Genomic DNA, 15,922 nt, shown 5'->3' on the forward strand with positions numbered 1-15,922 from the left:
TGCCATCTCTGGATTAGACCAAGTGCCCCTCTTGTCCTGAAGTTGTGTGGAGTGGGGTGCGGGGTGGGTACACCGGATGTGTGCAGTGGGGCACAGCAGGGCTAGGCTTGACTCCAAATCCCTGCCTTTATTGGCACAAAACAGGTCTTGCCTGACCTGTGGGAATGACTGCCCAGGTAGAGGGGTGCAGAGTTTGCCCTTTATGCAGGGTCTTTTCCTGACAGGAAATTCTTATCCTACCACAAACCACGCTGCTGTATTTTACATGCAGCAGTAAGTTTTTTATTTTATTTTATTTTATTTTATTTTATTTTATTTTGAGACAAGGTCTCACTCTGCCACCCAGGTTGGAGTGCAGTGGCACAATCACAGCTTGCTGCAGCCTCAACCTCCTGGTCTCAAGTGATCTTCCCACCTCGGCCTCCTGAGTAGGTGGGACCACAGGCACATACCACCATGCCTGGCTAATGTATTTTTTTTAGAGACGGGTTTTTGCCATGTTGCCCAGGCTGTCCTTGAATTCCTACGCTCAAATGATGCTCCCACTTCTGCCTTCCAAAGTGCTAGGATTACAGGTGTTAGCCACCATGCCCAGCATTTTTTTTTTTTTTTTTTTTTTTTTTGAGATAGAGTTTTGATCTGTTGCTCAGGCTGGAGTGAAATGGCGTGATCTTGGCTCACTGCAACCTCCGCCTCTCCGGGGTTCAAGTGATTCTCCTGCCTCAGCCTCCTGAGTAGCTGGGATTACAGGTGCCCACCACCATGCCTGGCTAATTTTTTGCATTATTTTTAGCAGAGGTGGGGTTTCGCCATGTTGGCCAGGCTGGTCCCAAACTCCCGACCTCAGGTGATCCGCCCACCTCGGCCTCCCAAGGTGCTGAGATTACAGGCATGAGCCACCGCGCCCTGCCCTTTTTTTTTTTTTTAGACAGAGTTTCACTCCCGTCGCCCAGGCTGGAGTGCGATGATGCGATCTTGGCTCACTGCAACCTCCGCCTCCTGGGCTCAAGCGATTCTCCTGCCTCAGCCACCTGAGTAGCTGGGACTACAGGTGCATGTCACCACACCCGGCTAATTTTTGTGATTTTTGTAGGAGCCAGGGTTTCCCTGTGTTGTCCAGGCTGGTCTTGAACTCCCGAGCTCAAAAGTGATCCGCCTGCTTCAGCAGCCTCCCAAAGTGCTGGGATTATAGGCATGAGCCACCATGCCCAGCCTTATTTTTTTTTTTTAAGTTGTCTTGTGGTTACACTTTATTTTATTTATTTTTATTTTATTATTTTTCATAGTCGAGAAGGGGTTTCGCTGTGTTGCCCAGGCCGGTCTCAAACTCCTGAGCTCAAGCGATCCACCCACCTAGGCCCCCCAAAGTGCTGGGATTACAGGCCCCACTGCACCCAGCATCCCAGCAGTAACCTTTTTAACCCTACATTATCTTTGTTTCGTTGTTTTGTTTTGTTTTGTTTTGTTTTAGAAATTTAAAAAATTGAGCATTTTATTAAAAAATCCATATTCCACTACCCAGAACTGACCAGTGGTAAGAGCCAGGGTTGCCCTCACTCCTTCCTGACCCCTCTGGCCTGGCTGCCCTTTCTGGAACACACAAAGCGTGCTCCCACCTTGAGGCCTTTGCACTGGCAGTTTCCTCTGCCTGGACCACCTTTCTTCCAGATACCTGCATGACTCACTTCCCCTTGTCAGTCTCTGTTCCAATGCCACCTCCTCAGAGAGGCATCCTGGCACCCCACACCCCCGCCCCCCACCAAAATAGCTGCTTTACTTTTCTTAATAGCAGTTGTTATCATTTCTCTTTGGATCTGTGTATCATGTTTCTCCCATGAAGGCAGGGACCTTGTCTGTTTTGCTCTCTGCTGGGTCCCCAACACCTAAGAAGTTGCACAGATGTCAAATATATATATATATATATATATATATATATATATATAGTGTGTGTGTGTGTGTGTATATATATATATATATATATATATTTTTTTTTTTTTTTTTTTTGAGATGGAGTCCCGCTGTGTCACCGAGGCTGGAGTGCAGTGGTGCAATCTCGGTTCACTGCAACCTCTGCCTGCCGGGTTCAAGCCATTTTCCTGCCTCAGCCTCCTGAGTATCTGGGGTTACAGGCACCCGCCACCATGCCTGGCTAATTTTTGTATTTTTACTAGAGACAGGGTTTCACCATGTTGGTCAGGCTGGTCTCGAGCTCCTGACCTCGTGATCCACCTGCATCGGCCTCACAAAGTGCTGGGATTACAGGCATGAGCCACCGCACCCGGCCTTCAATGAGATATTAAAAAAAAAAAAAAAAAAAGTAGGCTTTCAGTAAACATATGTTGATTATTTTTTGCTTCAAATACTTGTAAAATTCAAATGGAAGTCCTTGAGACCCAGCCAAGTTGTAGTCGCCTTGATTCCGCCCCCAAAACAGCAATTCCTCTGGGTTTGTGGTGTTTCCCTCCAGTCCGTTTTCTGCTTCCACACGCCAATGTAGAGTGTTATTTTAGGTACACGCGTTTACATCTGCACAAACGATGAAACACCAGGTGCACCGTCCTGCCCCTTGCTTTTTTCCCCTCGGCTGTGTTTCTGAGAACTTTCCATATTGATGAGTTCAGATCCGCTTATTGTTTCTACCTGCTGCTGCTGCTGCTCGGTGCTGTGCCCGCCTGGTGCCTGTCTCACACCTTGCTTCCCCGCTCCCCTGGAATGGGCCTTTGGGGTGTTTGTACTTTGGCTCCACTGCACACACTGAGATGTGCGTTCCTGCATCTGTCTCCCAAGACCCAAGGTTGAATGTTTCTCCAGGTCTTAAACCTGGAAAGTAGAACTGCTGGGCAGTGGCGGGCCGTGGGTTTGCATGTTTTCATTTTCACCGGGTCCTGCCAAATTCCTCTGCCAGGAGGCTGCACCCCTGGACACTCCTGCCAGCAGACTGTGAGAGTCCCAGTGCCCACATCTGCAGCTGGGGCGTTTGATCTTGTCAGTGGGTTTCCTTTTACAGCCCTTTGTATTTTCAAAGGGCTTTCAATTCTCCCTTTCAATTCTTTCCAATTCTTTCAGCCTCATCATGGCCCTGCTAAGTGAGTGTTGCCCTTTCCAGGATCCTGGTCTCTCTACCTCTAAGTACCAACCCGTAACCCCTCCAAACCCACTCTCTGCCTCCCTTCCCCCACCCCTACTTTCCAAAACCCCCACCCCACCAAAGCCACCCCATCTCACTGGTCTCTCCAAGGAGCAACCGGAGCTGTCTCTGGACCACAATTCTCTAGACAAAGACTCAAACACAAGCAACAGCTGCCTTTCCACCATATATTCTATGAACTCTGGCCTCAGTTTCCCCACTGCCCTTGAGTTCCCCTCTTTTCTTCTTTACATACAAGATCACTCTGGCCTGGGGAGGAATGTGACTCCCCTCATCTAGTCCCTTCTCCTCCCTCCCCCTTCCTCTTTTTTGTCAATAAACCTTAGGTATTTCAAAATTTGGGGGCGGGTCTGAATGGAATCTTTGTGTGTGTGTGTGTGTGTGTGTGTGTGTGTGTGTGTGTGTGTGTAACTTCTCTCTCGCTCTCATATTTTGGACCTCAGGTACAGAGGGTTGAGTGAATCATACTGCACAGAACTTGCCGTAGAAGGTTCCTCTCTGGCTTGATTTTTTTCCTCAATCCCTGTTCTCATCCTCCTCCACACCTCTCCAACAATCAATGTGTCCTTATAAAACCTGTGGTGCCTGCAGGTGTTTGAATTTCTCTGGCGTAGGACTGCTGGATCGGGGAGTATTTGTGTACCTATTTCACTAACACCGCCAGAAATTTCTCCGGGACTGTGTTCTTGATGTAGAAGCTGGTTTTTAAAAAACAAAAGAAAAGAGTTAATTTCTCCAGGATGAACACCCCAGTGATGCCTCCACTATCAGGGCTAGAGGGTTTCTACCACTCTCTTGCCCCCAAACTCATCATTAGCCAGTGTTCTGATTTGGGCCGATCTGATGGGTGTGAAGTGGAGCCCAATGTCATTTCATTTGCATTTCTCTGAATATCCGTGGGTTTGAGCACCTCTTCATTACTTGTTAGTCATTTGGGTTTCCCCTTCTGCGAACTGCCTATTCACATCCTTTGACCATATTTCTATTATTTCCTGTCTTTTTCTTGTAGCTTTGCAATAATTCCTTGCATACGCTAGATATCAATCCCTTGTCATTTTTAGATATCACAAATACTTCCTCCACTCTGTCGCCTATTTCGTGTCCTTGCTGATGGTGTCCTTTATTATTGGCAAAAAAATATCTTAATTTTAATGCAGTGGAATCCATCAGTGTTTTTCCATTTGAATCACATTTGAATTCTCTACTTATGGGTAATGAGAGAAAATTATAGAAAAATAACTTCATGACCTGCAGGTAGAGCTACTCATAAGTCATGAAGATCCTTTTCTATGTTTTTCTTTCATTAGCTTTATAATTTTCCATCTCATGTCTAGGTCTTTAATACACTGGGACTGTATATGGAGTGTAAAGTCTGGAGACCAACCTTTATTTCTCTCCATAGAGTGAGCCAGTTTTACCTAAACCATCAGCCAAACAGTCCATCTCTTTACTCTTTATCATAAATACCTGGCTCTGTCACTGAACAGTCTATTCTATTTTTTATTTATTTTTGTCTTTTGAGACAGGATCTTATTCTGTTGCCCAGGCTGGAGTGCAGTGGCATGATCAAAGCTCACTGCAACCTCTGCCTCCCAGGCTCAAGCCATCCTCCCACCTCAGCCTCCCGATTAGCTGGGACCACAGGTACACACCACCATGTCCAGCTAATTTTTATATCTTTTGTAGAGATGGGGTCTCGCCATCTTGCCCAGGCTGGTCTTGAACTCCTGGGTAGGCTCAAGTGATCTACCCACATTGGCTTCCCAAAATGCTGAGATTACAGGCGTCAGCCACCGTGCATGGCCACTTTTCTATATTTTCTTTCACTAGCTTTGTAATTTTCCATCTCACGTCCAGGTCTTTAATAATCAGGATTGTATATGGGGTGTAAGGTTTAGGGAGCCACCTTTATTTCTCTCCATAGAATGAGCCAGTCTTTCCAACCCCATCAGCCCAAGACTCCATCCCTTCATTCTTCATCATAAGTACCTGGGTCTATTGCTAAACGATCTATTCTGTTCCACTGGCCTTTCGTTCCTGGGCTAGTTTCGTATGGTTTTTATTATTACAGCTTTAGAGAACATTTAGTATTTGGTAGAGTGAATTTTCCTTGTTTGTGCTCCTTTTTCAAAATGGACTGAATTATATTTGGTTTTTATTCCTCCGCATACTTTTTTTTTTTTTTTTGAGACGGAGTCTCACTCTTGTTGCTCAGGCTGGAGTGCAATGGCATGATCTCAGCTCACTGCAACCTCCACCTCCTAGGTTCAAGTGATTCTCCTGCCTCAGCTTCCTGAGTAACTGGAATTACAGGTGTGTGCCACCACACCCAGCTAATTTTTGTATCTTTAGTAGAGACAGGGTTTCACCATTTTGGCCAGGATGGTCTCGATCTCTTGACCTCGTGATCCACCCGCCTTGGCCTCCCAAAGTGCTGGGATTACAGACATGAGCCACCACACCCAGCCTCTTCCAAATACATTTTTAAATCCATTTGCACAACTCCAGCTGTGATTTGAGATTTCACTGAGTTGATAGGTGAACTGGGAGAACTGACATCTCTGCAACATTAATTTATCCCATCCATGAACATGGTATACGCTTCATCTGTTCAGAGTGTCTTCATGTCTTTTAATAGTTTTCACTTTTCTCTGGGTGTTTGGATGTGGCAGGGATGAAAGGTGTCAGCGTCCCACCCTAACCCATCACCTCCCTACCTGGGCCCCCATTTGACATTCACAGTAACTCCAGGCGAGCCCAGTGGCAGGGTCTGATAGTTCTATTTTATAGACCACTTTAAGCAACTCACGCCAGTCCACATGGCCAGCAGAGTGCAGACACAGAATACAGGACACATCTCTCTACAGTAAATCTCATTATAATCTCAAACGTCTGTTTCATGAAGGATTTGCCAGGCCCCAAGGCAAGGGCTGCTAGTGCAGTTGTGCCACTCAACACAAAGAGGTTCCACTTCACAGAGGGAGAACTTGGGGTTCCTCATGCGCTCTGAACACAAGGCTTTCTCTAGGGCTGGCCCTTGGGAAGGGGTGAATTATCAGGAGCCTCTAGCTCCATCCTCCATTGCTCCATCACTGGCTGTCTATGCCCACCCGAAGCCAGCCAGCCCTAGGTCTGCAGGCAGCCCAGCTAGGCTGCAAAGGCTTCACCTGTCCCATCTCTCTCTGGCCTCTCTTAAGGCAAACAGCTTTCCTGAGCCTGTCTTCACCTCACCTTCCCCAGATGCATCCTCCAAAGCCCTCCCCAGAGGTCTCCCACCTAGACTCCCAGGCAGTTCAAATACAAACAATCCCCCACAATGAAACATGACCCCTTCCCATTCCTGAAGCGGAACCATCTTTCATGGCTCAGCTCCAACCCCACTGCCTCCTTAACGCCCTCCAGGATCTCTCCAGCCCACAGGGTTCTCTTGCCCTGGCTGCAGGTGGTCTGGCATTACAGAAAAAGCACTGGAATGAGCTAAACCAAAGATTCTCAAAGACACTTCCAGCCATGAAACACTTTCAAATGAAATCTTAGGATGGAGAGGTAACAGCTTTCTCAGATTGCCTGGTTCTCTGGATCTAGATCCCAGCTCTAGGGCAATAGATCAAGACCCTATCTCTAGAAAATTCAATAAATAAATAAATGAATGATGGAAGATAATTTTTAAAAACTACTCAGAAGGGAGGGAAGAAACCAAAGTGTTTAAAGGAGTTATCATCGGTGATGGGATTGTGTGTAATTTTTTTTTTTTAAGGAATACTGATTCTGTTGTTGATGTTGTTGTTGTTGTTGTCGTTGTTGTTGTTGTCGTTGTTGTTGTTGTTACAAGGTCTGGCTGTGTCATCCAGGCTGAAGTGCAGTGGCGTAATCTTGGCTCACTGCAACCTCTGCCTCCTGGGTTTAAGTGATGCTCATGCCTCGGCCTCCCAAGTAGCTGGAACCACAGGCGCACACCACCACGGCCAACTAATTTTTGTATTTAGTAGTAGAGATGGGGTTTCACCATGTTGGCCAGGCTAGTCTTGAACTCCTGACCTTAAATGATCTGCCTATCTGGGCCTCCCAAAGTGTTAGGATTACAGGCGTGAGCCACTGTGCCTCACCAAGATTGTGTGTAATTTTTATTATATTTATCATATTCCTTATACTTAGTTTCTTCTTTTATTCATCTTTTCCATTTATAAAGTTTATTTTTATCTTTAATGTACCAGCAGCCTCGGTGCTTGTCCTGAGGGCCACTGATTCTCCGTGTGATCTCAGGCACATCTCTCGCCTTCTCAGGCCTCAGTTTCCCCATCTGTACTCTCAGAGGGAGGGGCTGCATGAGGCTGTGAGGCCTGGGAGTCACACATCTCTGGTGCACATCGTCCCTGCCCCATGCACTCCGTTTCCTCCAGGCCATGTCAGCAGGCCACCTCCCCCCGGGACCCACCAGCCCAGTCAGTCCTTGGAGGCATAAACCAGTATGTTTTTTTCTCATTAGTGAGATTTCAGCTCAGAGCGAGGGCAGCCAGGATAGGGGCTTAGAGCGGGGGCAGAGAAGGCAGTGACACAGTAAGAGGGGCAGTTTCCTGCCAGACTGGATGAGAGACAGCTCTGAGCCCATTTCCTAGATGCACTACCCAGCCATCCCTGGGAAGACAGCACGTGAGACCGGCCCTCTGCTTATTAGTAAGGAGCGTGCAATGCTCACCACGTCACTGACCTCATTTCCCCAGTAATGTTTCCCCTCCCCAATTCAAAAGAGGAAGAAGTAATTTTTCCCTAGTGCAATTTCCCAGTCTTCGCTTATTCAGACTTTTACGAGTATGTGTGCCTACCCCTGCCCCAGCGAGAGCTGGGCAGGGCTGGACGTGGGTGAGTCAGAGTGGGCACACTCCCTGCAGGAGCTTGGGCAGGGTGGGCAGGCGACTTAGAAAAGAGACCAAGCCACCCTGGCCTGGCTGGAGTGTCCTGGGGGCTTCTTGAAGTAGGTCGCAGTGATTCGGCCACCTCTCGTTTGTCCTCCTGGTGAAGCTGGTCTTGAAGCTCTCACTCCCAAGAAACTGGACCTCCCTCCAACCCAGGCCTGTCCTGCCTGTCCTGCGGACTTATTGAGCACCTACTGTATGCCAGACAGAGCAGATGCTGCCCTTCTGCCAACAGATCGAGATCCTGCTCCTAGACCTGAGCCCCAAGGAGGAACCCAGGAACCTTTAGCCCCTAGGAATGGGTGGTAAAATTTGAAACACGAAGAAGCCTAGCAAATAAAAAAAGGGTTACTTTAGACACTTGGGGTATATCAAAAGGAGAAATAGCATCAATTTTGCCATCACCTAGACCTGGGTTCAAGTCTCAGCTCAGGCCACTGACTGGTATGCAACCGTGACCTTGGACAAATCACTTTACCTCCCTGAGCCTTTATTTCCTCATCTGTAGAATGGGGATAAACAGCCTCTACTTTACCGGGGTGCTGCAAGGATCCGAGATGGAGACTCCACAGTGCCTGGCATCTAGTAAGTGCTTAACGAATGCAGACCCAAAACGTGATGGAGGCCATGTACTCTGCCTCTCCAGAATGGAGCCCGGGTCCCCTAGGGCACAGGAGAGGGTTTCCCTGAGAAGTTCCCAAAGTGCCCAGCCTTGCTTTTCCCCTTCACCCTGGAAGGAAACCCCCTTGGGCTCCAATTCCCCTGCAGTTCCTCACCCCTCCTGAGGCTGTTGCAACCTCCCACCAAGTAGCCGGCTCAGCCCTGCCAGCCTCCCTCCCCAGCTCCCGTAGAACAACTTCCGCTCATGAAGTTATCTCCATCACCTTGCCCCTTTCTTCTGTAGAATCCTAGAGATGCAAATGCAAGGATGGGGCAATGTCTACCACAGACTCATGATCATAACTACTCACTTTCCCCTGCACACCCTGAATCGCGACATTCTCCCAGACCTTTGTGCAGCAGGTGCTACATCCCCAAGCCCTGGTCGCACACCTCACCCACACTGAGGGCCTAACACACCACTTTCTTTTTTTGTTTTTATAGCAATTACCACCAGCCAATGTTATCCCAAATACTCTTTATTGTCGCTCTGCAGAGGGCAGGGCTGTGTGTCGCCAGCACCCCAGCACAGAGTTTGAGCTTGACGAATATTTATTGAACAAATTCGTGGATGAAATTAATCCTTACAACATGCCTTTGGGGTAGGTGCTCTTTTTTTTTTTTTTTTTTTTTTTTTTGAGACGGAGTCTCGCTGTGTCACCCAGGCTGGAGTGCAGTGGCGCGATCTCGGCTCACTGCAAGCTCCGCCTCCCGGGTTTACGCCATTCTCCTGCCTCAGCCTCCGAGTAGCTGGGACTACAGGCGCCCGCCACCACGCCCGGCTAGTTTTTTGTATTTTTAGTAGAGACGGGGTTTCACCATGTTAGCCAGGATGGTCTCGATCTCCTGACTTCGTGATCCACCCGCCTCGGCCTCCCAAAGTACTGGGATTACAGGCTTGAGCCACCGCGCCCGGCCGGTAGGTGCTCTTATTAAACCCATTCTACGGAGGTGAAAGCAGAGAACCTCCCTCATCTAGGCTAGGTGCCATCCACTGGAGTCACAAACCCCAAGCTGCTCTCCATCAAGGCAAATATCATGCTGTAGGCCATGAGCAGACTCTAGGCTGGTCTCCCAGTTGGGCTGTGACTCCCTGAGAGTAGTACTGTATATCCCCGCCACTGCACCACTTCACTGTGTTCCCCAGCACCAAGCACAGTGCCCGACACATAGGTGTTACATACAGATCTGTTGCTTGAGTGACTAAATGAGTGGCTGTATGAATGAATGAATGCATTTCTTCAGATATATTTTTTGCCAGACTTCTGGAACTTGGCCTCCAGTCCTCCTTCACAGTCAGTGCTGTGGGAGCTTGGAGGTCCTGGGCCTGGGTGTCCTAGAAGGCTTTCTGGAGGAGGAGGAGAAAGGTGAGGTTGGAAATTCAGGGGTTGGAGCACTGAGCAGAGATTTCATGATAAGGATATGCCTTCTGTATTTGGTGACTGAGCGGAAACAGTTGGGTCTCAGGAGGGGTTTGGATAAGGGAGCTGTGGAGGTAGCAGCAAGGGCTGGATTGGCAGACATTGGCCTGTAGGCACTAGGGAGCCATAGAAGGTTCTGTGAGAGAGAGGCCTGGCCACAGCTGGGCTTTGGAAAGGAAATGTGGGATAAAAGCCAAGAGCAAATTCCATTACCTGTGCATTTACTGAGCCCCACGGGTATCTGCACAGTGTTCTACAGGGTCTAGGACTCAGGGCTGGGGCCTCAGCACAGTGGTGACCTCAGCCTGAGCCATAATGGAGCAGCATGGCCAAGTGGGTGAGGACACAGACTCCAGTCAGGTGGCCTGGGTTCAAAGCCTAGCTGCACCACTTAGCAGCTGTGTGACCCTGGGGAACCGGCTTAGCTACTCTGTGTCTCGGTTTCCTCACTTGTAACATAGGGGTAATGTAATAACTACTTCCTAGTCCACTGTGAGATTTAAATGAGAGCACACAAAAGCCTCAAGTACAGCTCTTACCGTCTTTCTTACTAACCTGTGACTCCATGCATGGCAGGAATAAAGTCTCTTCAACTCTACTGTCAAAGCCCAACCCAGATGGGCACAAAGAGGCTCTCAGGGAACTTTTGATGAATGAACTTGGCCCAGAGGACCCAGGGTCACCCAGCGAGTGCCCCGGTATTCACAGGAGGTTTTCTGCACAGGGTGAGGAACCCTCCCTCGATACGTGCAGAAGCTGTATTTCCTGAGTGAGGTGTAATTGCAGCGAAAAACAACATCCCTCCCGACAGCCCGTACTTGCATAATCTGCCCACAACTCTGAGACTTCCTGACATGGTTCTGCGCAACCCAAGTTGGGCGCCCCATCCTGCCCTGGAAGGTCCCAGACCCTGCCCTCTTCCTCAGGGGAGGCCCGGCAAGACCTCTCAGAGCCTTGATTTCCCTATCTAAAAACTAGATAGGGCCTAGTTTGTATGGGTACCAAGCTCGAGTGTTCTCCAATCAGACAGATGTGAGCCTGCATTCCAGTCCTGCCACACTCTGACTGCATGGGTCCCTGAATGCACAGGTCAGTCGCTCAGTCCAGAGCTCACACTCTGGAGATAGACCAGCTTAGATTCAAATTACAGCCAGATGAACTTGGGATTCCACCAGGTTATTTAGCTTCCTTGAGCCAACTCCAAGGACAATAATGGCAAAATTACCCAGAGGCTAAAATGAGACCATATGTGAAGTGCTCATGCTGACACATAAGATCTCAAGATTCTTTGACACTCCTCCTAACAAGCGGTGGGATCCGTGTCCCCTACCCTTGAGTCTGGGCTCTGTGACTACCCAGAATGTGGCAAAGGTGATGCAGTGCCAGTTCTGGGCTCAGACTTTATGATGCTGGCAGTTTCCACTTCCTGCCCCTGGAGTTGTTGGCTCCAGGAACCCAGTGGCCATGCTGTGAGGAAGCCCAAGAAGCTCCACAGAGAGGAACTGACAGCCAGCACCAATTTGCCAGCCCTCTTGGAGGTGGATTCTCCAGCCTGTCTCATCACCCCTGCTGGTACTATGTGAGCCGAGATGCGCCTCCCCAGCTAAGTCCAGGCCACACTGCGGATTTGTGAGCAAAATTAATGACCATTGTTTTAAGGTATTAAGTTTTGAGGTGATTTGTTATGTAGCAAGAGATGACTGGGACAGTTATGTCAGTTACTGGTCATTTAACACTTCTTAAAAATGGGGACATGTGGGCTCATCTATAAGGTCCTTCTGAGGTCACATGACAAGGAAGTAAAATGCTTTGGCACTGAGTGAAATCCAAATTAACAATTTCCCTGCCCCCATGCAAGATGAGCGACATAATTTGTAGAACTCCATGAAAAATGAAAACACAGGGCCCCTTGCCAAAAATTATTTATCACTTTCAAGATGGCAACAACAGAGTGTGAAACCAAGCCCAGGGCCCTTCTGAACCTGGGGCGCTCTGACTACACGGATCCGTAGCTTGTGAAGCTGCAGAAGCCCAGCTGATGGGACATTTTTGTCTACTCTATTTATTCTTGCAACGCTGCCTTGTAAATAAGAACCCAACCCTCTCACCATAGTTACTTTTAACATCGATTTTTGTTTTTTAAAGGAAGAATGAAAATCAGCATGTCATCTTTACTGCTCCCTTGGGCTAGAGAGTGACTTCCCCTACCCCAGCCCCAACTGACAACTAGAGTTAGAGCTATCTCCATCACATAGCACCAAGCTGGGACCTTGGGAAGACTGCTTTGCCTCTATCAGGCTCAGTTTACCCATCTGTAAAATGGGAGGCTTGTTCTTAATCGTCTTCCTTCAGGGAGACTCAGGTGGGGGCAGTGAGCAGGATATGAGGTGTTACTGGGGATGGAAAGGGCAATTGCACCATCAGGCAGTTCCCCCAGAGATTCTCTGGACTCAACCCAGCCCCGAGTCTCCCTGGACCTCAGAATCACACACCTGTAATCCAGCACTTTGGGAAGCCAAGGTAGGAAGATTGCTTGAGCCCAGGAATTCAAGACCAGCCTGGGCAACATAGAGAGACCCATCTCTGCAAAAAAAAAAAAAATTTGCCAGGCATGGTGGCATGTGCCTGTGATCCCAGCTACTCGGGAGGCTGAAGCAGGAGGATCGCGTGAGCCCAGGAAGTTGAGGCTACAGTGAGCTATGTTTGTGCCACTGCATTCCAGCCTGGGTGACAGAGGAAGACCCTGTCTCAAAAACAAAAAAACAAACAAAAAAAACCCCCCACACACACACCTTTGAGGAAAGCTGTGTCAAGGAAGGAGGCCCTGGCTGGGTTAGCTCCATGTCCTTCCTGTCTGGTCAGAACAGTCAGAAAGCCACACCCAACCTGGAGTTTGACCTTGGGCAGGTTACCCAGCCTCTTGCAACCGTCCCTGCCCTCCCACAAAGGAAGGAATAAAATCCACCTCTATTCTATCTCAGTTGTGGTGACTTAAAGATGAAAAGAAACTTATCTAGAAGGCATAGTGCCAGGGGATGACCACAATATGAACACAACCCCTGACCACAGAGGCAGCCGGGTCACCTGCACATGGGGAGGGACTTAGAATCACAGAGTTGGGGGTTGAACTCCGGCTCTGGGACTTCCCAGCCGTGTGGCAGTGGGCCAGTTGCTTCGCCCCCCTGAGCCTCAGTTTGTAAAAGGGAGTGCTGCCACCCAGCCTATCTACTGTCCAGGGTTCTATTAGGAAGCCCAGATGCACAAAGAATGTGGGAAGGCCTAGGTGAACTCTCAGCTCTTAAGATGCTGCTCTTGAAGGCTGTCGTTTACCGAACATGGCATACGTGCCCAAACAGAGTCTCATTCTGTCACCCAGGCTCGAGTGCAGTGACACGATCTCGGCTCACTGCAACCTCCGCCTCCCAGGTTCAAGCAATTCTTCCACCTTAGCCTCCCAAGTAGCTGGGATCACAGGCATGTGCCACCATGCCCAGCTACTTTTTGTATTTTTAGTAGGGATGGGGTTTTGCCATGTTGCCCGGGCTGGTCTTGAACTCCTGACCTCAAGTGATCTACTCGCCTCGGCCTCCCAAAGTGCTGGGATTCCAGGCGGGAGCCACCGTGCCTGGCCCCATTAGGTCTATTTTGCAGACCGGAAAACCCACATTGAGCGCACATAGGGGCTTTGCTTGGGACCAAGCAGCTGGGAACTGGTTGAGCCGGAAGCCACAACTCCATGCCACCGTCATGAAATGGCCACTGCCTCCATGAGGGCTAAAGGGTAAAAAGTAAGCACAGGCCACCGCTGTCCCTGGGATGCTGGCATAATCCCTGCCTCATGATTGGGAAAACAATCACCACGCCAAAACACAAAGGCCTCCAGGCTTCCCAGGGTTTTTCAGTTTGGTTTTTACTGTCTGGAAGACACCTAGAGAAAGGGGAAGCTAGACCGGCAGACTCCTAACCTTACCCACAGCTACAATCATCACCAGGAATGCCGTCTTAGTTCTTTCTGAGAAAACACATCTAACTGCTTCCTGACTGCCAGCAACTGCTGCCTGTTTCCCCAACTTCCCTCCAAAGTAGGTTAAAACAACCTTTGCTGCCCCTGGTTTGGCCTTTCTCACTCATTGCTGAAATAATACCAGGATGTTTATTGTTCTAATAGGAAGAAGACAAAAGTAAACATAGACTAGTAGTCTTATGATAAAATCTAGGGGCCTCATCACAATGGCCCACCAGGCCCTCCACGTCCCCAGGCCTTCCCTCCTCACCTCAGGTGGGGACATCACTCAGGCCGGTTCGAAGGGCACCTTCTCAAAGAGGCTCACCCTGACCACCTAGCTAGAGGTGGCCCTCCCCTCCAACTCTGCCACAGTACCTGGCTCGGGCTTCTTGTGGTTCACAGTGTGAGCTGACTCTGGAATGACCTTGTGTACTGATTTGATGACGCCACCGTCTGTCCCGTCCACCAGACACAGGACCCACGAGAGCAAGTCTGTGTCCCACGAGTCCTCTGCAGCTAGACTTGACTTGGGCCAGGCTCATCAGAGGTGTTTGTGGAATGAAGGGAGGAAGGGAGGCCACTCTTTAATTGAGGAAAGATCTTGAACAGCAATGTGGTGCAATCTGGAATGTGCTAGAACCACCAGTGAGATGTCCCTCCGGAGGGACCCGCAGCACTTTGCCGACATGCCCAGAGTTACAGACATCGAATAATGAGCCAGTCCTATGACTGTGATTTGAAAGGTTCTTGGGGTAGCCCACAGAGCAAGAAGTAGGCCTGCCCACTGCGGGACTTCCCACGGCAAGTTGGCCCCAAGGACGGCTAGGTTCCCAGGATGGCCTGAAAGCTCTGATTAACCTTGATGGGCTGAATTCTGCAGACATAGGAAGGGCTCGCTCTTGGCAAGCAGCCACCAGGCTGGAATAAGGACAGAACCTGCCACTCAGCACAAGCCACACACCAAGCGGCAAGTCAGGGAAGCCCCGTGACCCCATCAGGTAGAGACTGACACCCCCATTTCACAGACAAGAAAACCGAGTCTTAGAGAGATCATGGAACAGAGCCAAGCTCGTGCAACTGATCAATGGCAGAGCTGGGATTCGAGCCTGTGTGTGACCCCGCAGTGCCATCACCATCCGCACGCTGCTGTCTGTGTCTGGGCTGCAGAGAATGGCAGCTAAGCCTCTCTGCTCTGTGCCTGGCTCATACCCATGGCCCCAGCACTGAACACCTGCTCCCCTGGCGCAGAGAAAGGCAAGGGCTCCAGGGTGTTTGACCAGCATGGGGTGCTGGCTCAGGAGGACAGGCCTGGCAGAGGGGCCTGGTGGAGGGTGCAGGGGCCTGAGGTGTCCCCAGCAGCTTCTCTTTCGGCCCAAGGAGCCCCCTTGAAGCCGAACAGTCTCGCCTTGACTAAGCTTTTCTCTTGAGCCCTGGCTGTGAATCTGATGTCTCCATACATTCTGGCCCAAGCCCCTCACACCCCACACTTGCCCCCAACTGCAGAGGATCGAGGAAGTGGGTGGGAGAGAGAAGGCACCGGGGAACTGTGGCTGGACAGCCGCCTCTCATCCCCACACAGGTTTTCATTTCTACTTAGCCCAACCAATCAGTGCCTGGTGACCATGGGACAAAGATGACCCAGACCCAGTCTTGGGTCTTTAACACCTCACTGTTGGAAGGTGAGGTCGTGATGGAGTGAGAGACACTCTAGGGAGGTCCCCTCATTCTGTTTTAGGGACTGACCCAAGCCGTGGAGATTCTAAGAACTGTAGAA

This window comes from Macaca mulatta, chromosome 1, assembly GCF_049350105.2.
Source record: "Macaca mulatta isolate MMU2019108-1 chromosome 1, T2T-MMU8v2.0, whole genome shotgun sequence".
NCBI classification, from domain to species: domain Eukaryota; kingdom Metazoa; phylum Chordata; class Mammalia; order Primates; family Cercopithecidae; genus Macaca; species Macaca mulatta.